Here is a 14,152-nt window from a genome sequence, read left to right as displayed (position 1 = left end):
CACATAATTAGTCTTTAACAATTTTTAGTTGATTTTTATCTTGTTGGGTTTTGTAAGAAAATTTAAGTTTCAAGTTTAGGGTATTTTGTTTGGGTTTGATAGTGGGTTTCGTTTTATTTTGTTGGATTTTCTGACTTGGGCTTGGGGATGAAAGCCCATACAATTTGATTAGGTTGATTTGGTAAAAAAAGGTAGGCTTGGCCCTCTTTTTTCCTTTGGGTTTCGGTTGGGTTAAGAGAGTTTTTGACCCGAAAAAATAAGAGAAATGACCCAGTAGCTTGTGTACATGTTATTCCTTTTATTTTTTAATTAATTTGGTACATTGACCTTTTTGTTGATTTTGGAGTATAAATAGGGCAAATCCAACCCCAATTAACCACTACTTTAAGGAAGGTATTTTCTTTTATTATTTTAAAACCTTTTATGTGCTCATATGTGTTTTTTATGTGTAATTGCTTTTTTTTAGTATTTTTTTTTTATTTACTCGTTTTATTCATTTTAAGTTTTACATATTTGAGAGGCATTTAAACGTCAAATTTGTAATAGAGATGTTCAAGACATGTATTTAGTTAGAATATGCAATAGATAGGTTTTAATTTTGCCAAAAATATAATTAGTTAGATAAATGTAATAGTTAGGCCATTATTTTTTTAAAATTTTCCTTTTAGATTGTATTTAGCGCCTCAAATGTTATAATTAGGTCCTTATGTGTGTTTATTTGCTTGTGTGCTTGCATGCTTATGTGGTTACTCGCTTTCCTTAAGATCTTTGCATCTAAATATTATATTTATGTGCTATGTGCTCTATGTGTTTATGTGTTTACTTGGTTTAATTATGTTTTATATAATTTATTTAGTTATAATAAATGCATAACGTTACCACACTAGTCCAACGCCAGTCGTAGTCTTTTTCCTAGATTTCTCACTAATCCAATGCTAGTAGGAACTTATAAATATGGGCTAATCCAATGCTAGACCCTTTAGGCCGTTTCGCGCTAGATTCACATTTTTACATGACATTCATCACATTTCATACATATTTTTTCATTTTTGGGATCTTTTCTCATCTTGGATGATATTTCCTCTATATATATCTCCCTTATCCTTATGTGTGGGAAACATGACATTTAAACTTGCATGTCATTTAAGAAATTAGAAAATAAGTTAGTTCATTTGTTTGATTAGATTAGAAGAGTCCCCTTTCAAATATGAGAAACGAACGAGTATGGCCTCTTAAGCCTTAACACACTCTTATCCCCTTCATAAAAAAGAAAATTGAGTCACGAATTTTAGTTACCCGTACCCGTCATGATGCATTTCTTTAAATCATGTATTATTATTTTTCCTTTCTTCGAATCTCATCTTTTGCATATTTGTGATCTCTTCGAGGAGTCACTCTTGGCGTTACAATTAATATGATTGGTACCAATTAAATTTCGAAAAGATATTTCGACCCTCCCGATACTCTGTAGGTCTAGATTTACATCCATATAGAAACATCCAAATGTGATATATCTACAGATTAGACTAGAAAAATTTTTGACTAAATCTCGTAACTAGTTTTGGTTAGGTTGAAAGGATGCCTTAAACCAAATCTTTGCCTTCTCTTTTTTCAACCGTGACTCCCGAACCTTTTTCTCTTGTTTTTCGAAGACCTGGAGTCATCTAAAAAGAGTTTTATTTATTTTTATTTAAAACATATTTTTCTAAGTGATTTGGTACACTTAAACTCGATAGCAAGTGGCGACTCCTTTTTTTAAGAAAATCCTTTTTAGATTATTATTTTGGGTCAAAACCGTTGCACTTTAGGCCAAATCCCATTTTAGGCCCTTTTTCTTTATTTATTTTCTCGAAATTGAAAAATACATTTTTTGACATCTTTCAATAAAAAATTCATTTTTTAAACCATTTAATTGTTTTTCCAAAAAAGGGGTGCGACACTATTTTTTAGTGCTATATATGATTTAATTTCTAATGATAAACAGCAAATATTAGTGTTTTCATTAATATGTGAGTTGGTATGAAATTAATTAAATAATGTAGTAGATGAGGAAAAATTATGAAATTATATTATTTTCTCTCTCCTAATATTACTTTTTTATTATTGGTTAAATCTAAATATTACAAAATAATTAATCTTAAGAGAACTTAGAGTGATTTTTAAAACTTGAAAGGAAGTCAGTAAAATAATCAGAAACCTTAGGAGAGTTTTTTGAAGTTATCCCTTATATTTATGCAAAGAAAAGTTCAAACCAGTTCTATGGGCATGCCATTATTTATTTTTCCTTCACCTTCGGCTAGAAATGATATACCCTGCTTTATTGGTGCCTAGTAGAGAGGTATTTCGAGAAAATAGACGATCCTAAATTAAATCTGCAGTAGAGAATCAACCGTGAGTTCAGCCGAAGACTTTAAAGAATTAGAGAAAATAGATATCGCAGTAAACAACTATAGGAGACCAGTAGAAACTCCAGAGAGATAACAATAATCACTTATAGCAGCAGTAATTTAAACAAAGCAAAGAAAGATTAGAGATATCGAACTATCGAACCATCGAACCATTGTTTATAAAAGAGTCCCGTACATGACCGGAGATTATCATCGAAACCACACTTCAATTGAACCAGATAAAGAAAATAAGAGAAGAAGACCATTAAAGTGAAGAAATTAAGGAAATGTGTGAGGTGGGGGGGGAACGGTTAAAGGGTTCTTCAAGTCCTTAGCAGTGGGGAGGAATTGAGTTCTGCAATGTAGTCGGAGTGCGATTAATTAGTAATTACACCACAGTAGCATTCAGAGGGATACAAGATGAGGGTAGATAGGACCAACAAGTGTAATAGTCAAATGACAAACAAAATGGAAGGCAATATGGATAAAAGACAGAATACCAAACTTTTTTTTTAGGGTACAGAAAACCAAATGTTAAATCCAACAAACTAATCAGAAAAGGGAACCTAACAAGCTAAGCCTTCAGCCCAAAATTCCCAAACCCTCACCTATTCATGGTGTCCGTAGGGGACCATAAGCACTATGCCTAATTCCCACTCCCCCTATCCAATGGAATAATTCAAACAGACTTTCTTGGAGAATAAACTCGGGGAAAGTAGAGTGTGTCAATTGGACGAATATACCCATAGTGACTGGGTGGGATGGATACCGCGTGTCCGAAAATAAGCAGTTCGCCCGGTTAGTCCTCTAGGACCCAAATAACTCAATTTTCTCCAATGAACTATTTGTATCAACGGATTGATTCCATCCAAAACTTGAGATAATGGATATAAACAAAAAAAAAAGACTCATAAATAGTTGTTAATGGAGTTGAAGATACCAAATTTTGAGGGGTTGGTGTCAATTTATGTCGAATTGCATGATATAGAACCAAATTGCAATTTAACATAAACAAGGAAAAATAATCAAACTCTAACCCATTTCAAAGTTCAACCTTTCTCTTATTAATCACAACATCTAGAAGCATGCGGACTATGGTTCTATGACTTATGATGGAATACTTCGCTTGAAGGGAAGATATATTAAAATATATATATATATATAATATATATATGTAATATATATGTAATATATATGTAAGGATCGAAGACAACCAAGCGAAAGACATAAACAATGCAAAGATCACAAATGTAACAGTAAGTAAATAAAAAGGAAAGGATTGCAAACCAATTAACTACCCAACTCCTCTTGAGCTTGTAGATTAATTGAAACAAGCTACTTCAAGTTGATGAATTACAATCACTCTTGTGTACAAAGGAAGGTTCACCTCCTCCTTGCCCCGAACTCCACTCGGTCAAGCCAGGACGTTTTACTATCCCTCAGGACAACCCTCACAGAGCTACACTCATGAAAGATTCACTCACAAATGAAAAGCTTACAATGAACCTCACACCACTAAGACTACAAATCTTCTATTTGGAGAGTATTTTCTCACTAAAATCACTCTAGATCTTTTGTATCTTCAGTGTGCAAAAGTTGTTTGAAGTATCTGGCCAACCACTATTTATATAGGACCAAGAAAGAGCCTCATTAATGCCTCCAACGGATAGAAAGTAGCTGAACAGTCAACTATCCGTTGGCAGTGTCGGACGTCCGATAGCCCTGTTTTGTGCGTCCGACAGCAGGCAGAGAGTTTAAGAGTTTTTCTTCAATTCTTTAGGACGTCCGATAGGCTGGTTTTCTGCGTCCGAAAATACTCAAAGATTGTCGGACGTCCGATCCAAGCTTCTTGAGCGTCCGACAGTTTCAGCATACTCTGTCTTTTTCAAATGTGCTTAATCTTTGAACCAGATTTGATTCATTTCTGAAAAAGCCTTTGAGGAGATGTTAGCAACATCCATTTGTTTTGTAATCATCAAAAGATAGGGACCAAGGTCAACAATCTCCCCCTTTTTGATGATGACAAAATAATGGATGGATGAAAGAAAAAAATTGAACAGATAAGCATGAGCTCCCCCTCACATAATGCACAGATAAACATGAGCTCCCCATCACACAATGCATCTAAATATATGAATTATGAAATCAGAATAACTCCCCCTTACACATAGCATCCATTTCTCCCCCTTTTTGTCATCATAAGATGAGAGTAGACAGCAGCTACCAAAAACCAGCAATAATAACAGAGAATCCAATAATCCAAATAAAAACAGAGAAATGACAGCAATCACAGCAAATCATCATGAGATCAGCATTATTCTTTTTTCACTCTTTTTGACATCAAACAGTAAATAATAAAAACTCAGTTCAGAACATCAGAAACATCAAAAAGAGAATTAAAAAAAAATATTATGAGCAAGAATCTCATCAATCTTACCAATATCTCCTACTTGTTAGCATCATGTCTAACTATCCACATGCATTTCATGCCTTTTTTCATATTCTTTCTAACATAGCAATTACTTTTCATGTGACCTTTTTGACAACAGAAATGACACATAACCAAAGAGTCATTTTTATGAACAGGTTTAATAAATCTTACTTGTCTTCTCCTATAAATAGCAAATTCATTTGCAGCAAAATTTATGTTAAAATGAGGTTTTGATTTATTATTTTGAAAACAGTCTTGTTTTTTATGTTGGAGCAACTCATTTAAATTATCCATCCTTCTTTTCAAATCATCTTGTTCCTTTTTGAACAATTCACAAAGTTTTGTTTTTCTATCAAACTCAAAGTGTAAAGCAGTCTCACTCTTTTTGAAGTAATCATTTTCAGCTTTCAACTTTTTATTTTGTTGAAAAAGATTTGCATTATCTCGAAACAAAAAACTAATTTTCTGTTTTAACTCCTTGTTTCTAGCATAAGATTCTTTTAAACTATCATGCAATTTTATAATGAAATATTCAAGATCATCATCAGTTTCACCATCACTTTCAAATTGAGAGTTAGAAGATGTTACCTCATCATCTCCAATGGCCATGAAAGCCAATTGAGCAGATTCTTCTTCCTCTTCAATATCACCATCGGAGTTGCACTCATTCCATGTGAATTGAAGTTTGTTGAATCTTGGTTTTCTTCCTTCTTTCTTCTTCATCACTGGACACTCACTTGCATAGTGTCCAGGTTGGCCGCATTCAAAGCACTGACCAGTTTGCTTTTTGTTGAACTCTAGCTTCCCTTTGTTTCTCGAGTTGTTGAACTGATTTGGGAATGAATTGCTAGGTCCACCTTTTCTGAATCTCCTCTTGTTGAGTATTCGTTTGAAACTACTTGTGATGAGTGCAATATCACTGTCATCACCTTCTATGTCATCTCCATCTAAGGAGGCTGTATCATCTTCATCTTGTGAGGCTTTTAGAGCAATACTCTTTCTCACCTTTGTATCTTCTTCCTCCTGCACCTTGAACTTGAGTTTCAACTCATAAGAAGTTAGAGAGTTAATAAGAGATTCAATAGGTATAGTATTCAAATCTTTAGCCTCCTCAATAGCAGTCACTTTACTCTCCCAATCCTTGGACAAGGCATTCAGGATTTTTCTATTTTTCTCACCTAGAGAATATTCTTTTTCCAGCACCTCTAAATCTTTAATAAGATCATTGAATCTACAGTACATATCATCAATGTTTTCATGAGGTTGCATCTTGAAGGATTTATACTTTGTAACTAGAATGGACTTCTTTTGTTCTCTAACATTCTCACTACCTTCATGAAATTCTCTCAGTTTATCCCAAATTTCCTTGGCTGACTTGCAGCCTTTGACTCTAATAGATTCATTTGAGTCTAAAGCACAATATAACACATTCATGGCTTTTGCATTTAATGTGAGATGAGCTCTATCTTGAGCATTCAACTCAGCTCTTGTTTTTGGCCGAAACAAACCTGTATCTGCATCAAGAACGTTAGCATCATGCGGTCCTTCATTCACAATAAACCACAATTCAATATCAATAGATTGCAAAAAAATAATCATTCTTTCTTTCCAACTCACATAATTTGACCCATTAAATATAGGTGGTCTAATCACAGAATGTCCTTCAAAAAACATAGCATTATTGGTTGTCATTTTTACTCCCAAGCCGATTGAGCTTAATCTCTAGGAGACCAAGCTCTGATACCAATTGTAAGGATCGAAGACAACCAAGCGAAAGACATAAACAATGCAAAGATCACAAATGTAACAGTAAGTAAATAAAAAGGAAAGGATTGCAAACCAATTAACTACCCAACTCCTCTTGAGCTTGTAGATTAATTGAAACAAGCTACTTCAAGTTGATGAATTACAATCACTCTTGTGTACAAAGGAAGGTTCACCTCCTCCTTGCCCCGAACTCCACTCGGTCAAGCCAGGACGTTTTACTATCCCTCAGGACAACCCTCACAGAGCTACACTCATGAAAGATTCACTCACAAATGAAAAGCTTACAATGAACCTCACACCACTAAGACTACAAATCTTCTATTTGGAGAGTATTTTCTCACTAAAATCACTCTAGATCTTTTGTATCTTCAGTGTGCAAAAGTTGTTTGAAGTATCTGGCCAACCACTATTTATATAGGACCAAGAAAGAGCCTCATTAATGCCTCCAACGGATAGAAAGTAGCTGAACAGTCAACTATCCGTTGGCAGTGTCGGACGTCCGATAGCCCTGTTTTGTGCGTCCGACAGCAGGCAGAGAGTTTAAGAGTTTTTCTTCAATTCTTTAGGACGTCCGATAGGCTGGTTTTCTGCGTCCGAAAATACTCAAAGATTGTCGGACGTCCGATCCAAGCTTCTTGAGTGTCCGACAGTTTCAGCATACTCTGTCTTTTTCAAATGTGCTTAATCTTTGAACCAGATTTGATTCATTTCTGAAAAAGCCTTTGAGGAGATGTTAGCAACATCCATTTGTTTTGTAATCATCAAAAGATAGGGACCAAGGTCAACAATATAAAATATATATATATATATATGTAAAATATATATATATATATATTTATATGGCCAATTAGACCTTTAAAAGGGGAAAACAAGGGAAGATGGGAGATGTGGAAATTCCACAGTGGAATGGGGAGGTGGTGTGATGGAGTGATGCTGCCGGCGTTGGAAATTACTCGAATTGAGACAAGGAAGATGGAGGGAGGGGATGTGTAAGGTCCAGAACACTGAAGGACAAAATTATCCTTTAACCCAATAAAACCCAAATGTTGAGTGCAATAAGCTACTTGAGTGATCCAAAACATGCCACGTTGCCGTGACAGAATTCTTCAAGTCACAATTTTTGCTCCCTCCAAAGCTTTTGACTAAATCAGTTCTTCCATTTTAAATACCATTTTGAGTACTTTGTTTGGTACTCAAACTTTAAAATTGAACGAAATCGAAAATTAATCCCTTTCTACCTTCACAGATTGAAGCAGCTACTAGAGCTTTTACTCCCCCTATAAAACTCAGCTCCATTGGCTGCTAATTTAGGTAATACACAAGCAAATATGCTAAAGAATGTTGATGACGTAGACAAAGCAGCACACAAAATTATCAATAGTTAAGTCAATTTTGTAAAGTTTTCTGAACACTGGCTAAAGTTGGATTTCTAAATGAGATACTAAACAGCAACTTTCTAAGAAATGGCTACTTACATATTACAATAACTATAAATAGGGGAGCAAACAACTTAGAGATGCCATACATATCATAATATCTACAAATCAAACCATATTTGAATACATTTTTTTTCCAAAATAAAATTTTCTTTGTACTATTTTCTCAAAGTTTTTGCCAAACTCAATCTCACTGGCAGAATATCCAAATAATAATAATAAATCTCCAAAACATCCCTCCCCACCTCATCCAAATCTTGGATTTTTTTCTTTTTTCATTTGATTTCTGGTTAGATTTTTTTTATTACAAGGCATATATTATGGTTTTCTTGAAAACTTATGTAGCTTAAAATTATGAACAAATTGTAGTTTTGGTCCCAAATGTTTGGCCAGTGTGCCATATCGGTCCCTAGTATTTTGGGCAAAACAAATCTAATCCTCAAAGTTTGTGATTTTAGGTAGATTTAGGATAGCTAACGGAAATGGAACAATGACTAATGATTAACATCAAATTGCGTTAGTTTACAACTTTGACTTTGCACTTTTGGACCCCTAATATTTTGATTTTAAATCAATATATTTTCCTAATTTTTAAATAGTGATATTGAGGGTTTTAACATTAATTGATATATAAATTAGAATGAAATAGTATTAAATGGATAATAATAATTCTAATTAAACTTATTTTCCTTTTTTATTTTTATTTCATTTATTTATGCTCGTAATATATCATATGTTTCTTTTCATTTACATAGTTAGTCTCAAATTGAGACTATGTATATATTTATGTAAGTATGTATCATTGGTTCTCACTATTAATAATTAATTTGATAATGAGTTTTATAATTCTTATTTCTAATGATAATTAAAAATTTTAATTAAATATCCTTTTAAAATACAAGGAACATATACTTTTTGTAAATTAAGTTGATCTTTTTTATTTTTTTTGGCCTTTTAATAGGTTATCAATTGAGTTTAAAATGAAGTTAGCATTTTAAACATACTATATGAGCACTAAATGATTATCAATGTATATAGTTATTAAAATAAATACTTTAAGATGACAATATTGGAACATTAGTTTTAATTCCATAGAAAAGACAACAAAAAATGAAATACAACTTTCTTGATAATTTCTAAAATTAATTCACATTGATACTAATCTTCACTAGATTTTACAAGTACATTGTTTAATTACAAGAATTTGAATCCTACATGTGTAAGATATGCAATAATTTTTGTAGTACTTACTATAATAAACTTAGATCATAAATCTAAAACTCTCCTTTTCTTCCACAACTTTATGTATTATTTATTATTACTATATTATCATCCTATTATAACTTATTTAATAAAGATATGCTAGTTAGGCTCGCAATTCTCCTTCAAACACACTTTTCGGGAAGCCAATGCAGTGGCTAATGCACTAGCCAACCTAGCCAGCTCCTCACAACGGAACTCAACATTCTCGGCACCCCAGCTCCCTACCAACGCTCTCAATCTATCGCGGCTAGATAGGCTTCAGCTCCCCTATATTCGATTAGTTAAACCATAGCTGGGTAGGAAGCATTGCTCTACGCCTTCCATCAGCTGTATTTCGTTTCAGAGAAATAAAAACAAATGATTTGAAAAAAAAGTGTTTTAATTAATAGTGGAAAAATAATATACATATATTATACCAAATTTGAGACTAATTATGCAAAAGAAAAGAAATATGATATATTATTAGCACGAATAAATGAAATAAAAAGAAGAAAAAGAAGTTTAATTAGAATTCTTATTATCCATCTAATATTATTTCATTCTAATTTGCATCTCAATTCATACTAAAACACTTAATATCACTATTTGAAAATTAGGAAAATATAATAGTTCAAAATCAAAACATTGGTGGACCAAACGTGCAAATTCAAAGTTGTAGACTAGCAGCACAATTTGATATTGACAGTTAGTCATTGTTCTATTTCTGTTAATTGTCTTAAATCTGCTTAAAATCACAAACCATAGGGACTATATTTGTTTTGATCGAAATATTGAGGACCAATTTGGTACATAGGCCAAACATTAGGGATCAAAATTGCAATTCTCTCTAAAATTATTTTTGAAATTCTAACGTTAGGTTTTATGAGAAGAGAAGAAGAAGCCATAAAGAAGAATGAAGGCAGTGATGGCAGCAAGTTCAACAAAGATCAGGGAAAAATGATTGAGGACTTTAGGGTTTCAAAAGGAGGAGGAAATGTCCGAAAATTGGGTAAATTAGTTGGCTATGAATTTTTCTTGGTAGGCGCTGCCTCTTTTATAGCAAGAGGTGTTGGATGATGGTGGTGGTGGTAGTAGTGGTAGTGGTCCTAGTTGAGAAGGAGTAAAAGTTTGAGAGAGATACGGTAGGGAAAAAATCTAGTATTATTGCGTTTTGCTAGAGTACAAAGTATTGGGGCGTAAGATGTTGACATGGTTCCCATTAGAGATCTTCTAGTGGTGGTGGAGGACTGAGATTTGGTTTAACAAGGATGTACTAGTCTCTAAATCAGAAGAATAGTTGGTATAATTGGACTTGTATAGACTCGGTCTATGAGCCCACCCGTAGACCTAATGTGACAGCCCCACCTCTCCCTAGGGCAAACCATAGGGTATCAGCGGACTGCCTGCCCAGCTCTCGCCAGGACTCAGTCGTTCAAAGTACTAGTATCATCATGAAACGAATGTAACATTTGACAATGAAGGGGATTGAAACACTAACTCAAACATAATCACTAATCCAACAATTCAGCTTAGTACATATATCATCGCATGCCAACTTACCACGCTTCACTCAAAATTACATAATATAAATCACCCTTAAGAATTTAAGCTTACAAGTCTGCTGAAACGAAAGTTACAACCTCAAAACGCAAGAGCGGCAAAATAAAGCTAAGAAAGCCCCCTATCAAATCCCTTCCCGATCTATTAAGGAAAACAAAGGGAACGGGGTGAGCTAAAGCCCAGTGAGGTTCCAGGTAAACAAGTAAACACATAGCCACATAAAATCACAAAATAGCCAACTAAACACCGTACAGTAAAATAGCAGTTTAATCACAGTTCAATTCAAGGATACGGGTGGCTTTCAAAAGCCAAAGGTCCACTTGAGCTTGATCATAATTGCCTCCTGTTGACACTCCGTCAACACTTGTAACAGTATATAGGTCCGTAGAAAACCACTTTCACCAGTCTCCGTCCATCAAATAACCCCCCACCGGGCCCGCACTCCATAAACAGTAGTTTGGTAACACTCGAGTATACCAGGAATCCGAGTTTCCAATGCTCAAGGATTCCAATGAAACAGTATCAAGCCGAGGATTTTATCACTGGTGGTGCTGGACAACACAATAAGCAAGCACAACGGTTATGCTTCACCAGGGACCTCCAAGCAAGATTCGATTTCCAGTGAACAGTAAACAGTCCTCAAGGTTTATTGGTCTTCTCGACCAAGCCCTTGCTGGCTTGATACAACCGACTCACCTATGAGGTTGGGTACCCAAACAGTAGTAGTAGTTGATGGGATATCACCCAAACAACACAAGTACAGTCACATATAGAGAATTCACATTTCACAATAGCAGTATACAGAGCCTCAGTGGGAGTGAAGGAGGACGAGTGCGATAAAGTACACACTCGCCTCCATTTTTATCAACTTAGGGTTTGGCTCAAACAGTCGTAAATCAAGTATTCAGATATTTCACATAAACAGGTAGCAGGTAGTGGAACACTCACCTGTCAACCAAAAGTAATAATCGACGTCAAACGTCTCAGTTACGATCACCGTCGTTGCCCAAACCTAGGTCAACGAGTGCAAGTATTAATAATTGGATTCGTTCCCTACTAAAGTATAGGTTCAGTAAGAGGCCAAGTGAGTAGCTTAAGCTACTTAATCCGGCATGCAAATAGGGTCTAAACCACGGTGAAAGTTCATGGAAAACAAGTCTAGTATGTACATGAAAGTTTGGCAAAAGAAAAGTTTCACTAAAGCTCAAAGGCTTCATTACGGGTTAAACTATCTCGTCCGGCCAGCCTCGGGAAAACGGTCATTGCTCATTGTGGGAAAGTCAGAATTAGGTTCCGTGAGTTGCATTGGAAACTAGGTTCATAAGGGTAAATTTGTCTAGAAGAAACCATTTCCAAAATCCCAACATAAGTGGCTCAAAATTAAGAAACCAAATGAACTTTCTGGACTGTCTCGGATGAACAGTACCGCCCGGACAGCCAACTTTCTAGACTCGCCACGGATCGTTCAGGATGAACCAGAAAATGAGCTTTGCACCATTTTAAAGCTCTAAGAGTCTACATTCAATTGCCACTAACATCACTCAATTCCAATCAGTGAGTAACACGTTATGACCTTAACAAGATTGCTGGACAGAAAATTTCTGGACCTAGTCCAGTTTTCCTCCTTTGTTTATAACTCAAAATTTATTCAACCAAATTGGCTAATTTTTTGTAGACAACCTCCACACACATAACCCAACATATAACACTCACATTTGTAGCCAAAATGTGCATGAAAATATTAAGGAAAAACCAGGCAGCAAGCTTAAAAGGTTTCGGTCAGCACACTTTAAAAAAAATTTCTAACTTCTACTCTTCTTGTTATTTTCATTCCTTGCACATAACAAGTATTAGATCCAACTAAATAGGGGTTTAAAACATATCAATACTTCATAAACACACATGAATAAGGGTTAGACATTTCATCAAACACTTGGTATGCATATTAGTAAACCTAACCATTACTTGATTAACTCAAGAAACTAACCCCAAATTCAACCATAACAAGTTGTTTTTCACCATTTCAACCTCAAGTAGATGATATAACATCATAAACCCAAATTTTAAAGATTACATACCTTACTTACAAGTTGCTTTGGTCACCAAACAAACCACCACAATAGAAACTTTAGGCTTGAAACAACCTCAAAGATTGAAGGAAATTTTCTCACAAACTCTAGATCTTTCTCTTTTGGTTTTTGTTCAAGATCAAACTAAGGTTGTCATAGCAAGAAGATGGAGTTTTCTTCCTTCCCTTGGAAGCCCTTAAGGTGGATGAAATTTTGGAGGAAAATGAAGCAAAGTTGGTTTAAAATTCCTCTAATCCTTTGGTCAAACAAGATACATGGCTAGGGTTTTGCCACATGGCTCCATTATTGTCCTAACCTTTCTTAATCTTTGACTAATGCCATTCTTACCTTTCCAAATGCACCAATAATTATTCAACACCTCAAATCTCTCACATAAAGTCTCTACCACTAATAAAAGAACACTTGGACAATTACAAGTGGTGAATTATTTACAACCTAGCTCAAGGAAATATTTTACTTCAAGTAAAATGAATTGAAATGAAATGCATGGAAATTATTATAACACATAGAAAATAATTTGTAAGGGCATATATTAAATGGTCTAGATCTTATAATAAGGCATGTAAATAAGAAAATTTTGTTTTAAAGTGAGGGTCAATACAAGGGATTTGTTGTAACACATTGTGAAATATAATGCTAGGGCATATAAGAGATGGTTTAAATCTTGGTGCAAGGCATGTAGTTTGGGGAAATTGTATTTTAAAAATGAGGGTTCTCACACCTAATGATTCAAGTTTTGCCACATCATACTTCTTACCCAATGTCACTGTTACTCCCTCTGTTACCGTCTTTCTCCAAAAAAATCATTTAGCATCATCCTCTTCATCTTCCATTTCTGCGGTATCTCTAATGCCACCTCCTCTTTTGCCTCTTATGTGTCCAACATAGTTGTCGCTACCATCAATTTTAATGAGTGAAAGAGACAAAAAATTTAAAAATAAAAAATTGGGATAGGACATTACAGACAAGAAAAGAGGAAAAGTATTCTTGAGGGAGATGAGAAACAAAGGTAGGTGTGATGTGGACTCTAATTGGGAGAGGATGACAAGATGAAAGTCCTCAAACTTTGGATCTCAATAAAATCTAAAATTAATCCCTTCCTAGTTCCTACTTCCACATATTGAACCAGAGTCATTTTTTATTAAATGATCACTATGAGTTAGATTTAATAGAATTTGACCAATCCTTTTTTCTATCATTAAGGTGAAGAACTGAACTAAGAATTCTCTTTCTTCATCA

The sequence above is a fragment of the Coffea arabica genome, chromosome 8e (assembly GCF_036785885.1).
Source record: "Coffea arabica cultivar ET-39 chromosome 8e, Coffea Arabica ET-39 HiFi, whole genome shotgun sequence".
Classification (NCBI taxonomy): Eukaryota; Viridiplantae; Streptophyta; class Magnoliopsida; order Gentianales; family Rubiaceae; genus Coffea; species Coffea arabica.
This window is presented reverse-complemented; position numbering follows the sequence as displayed.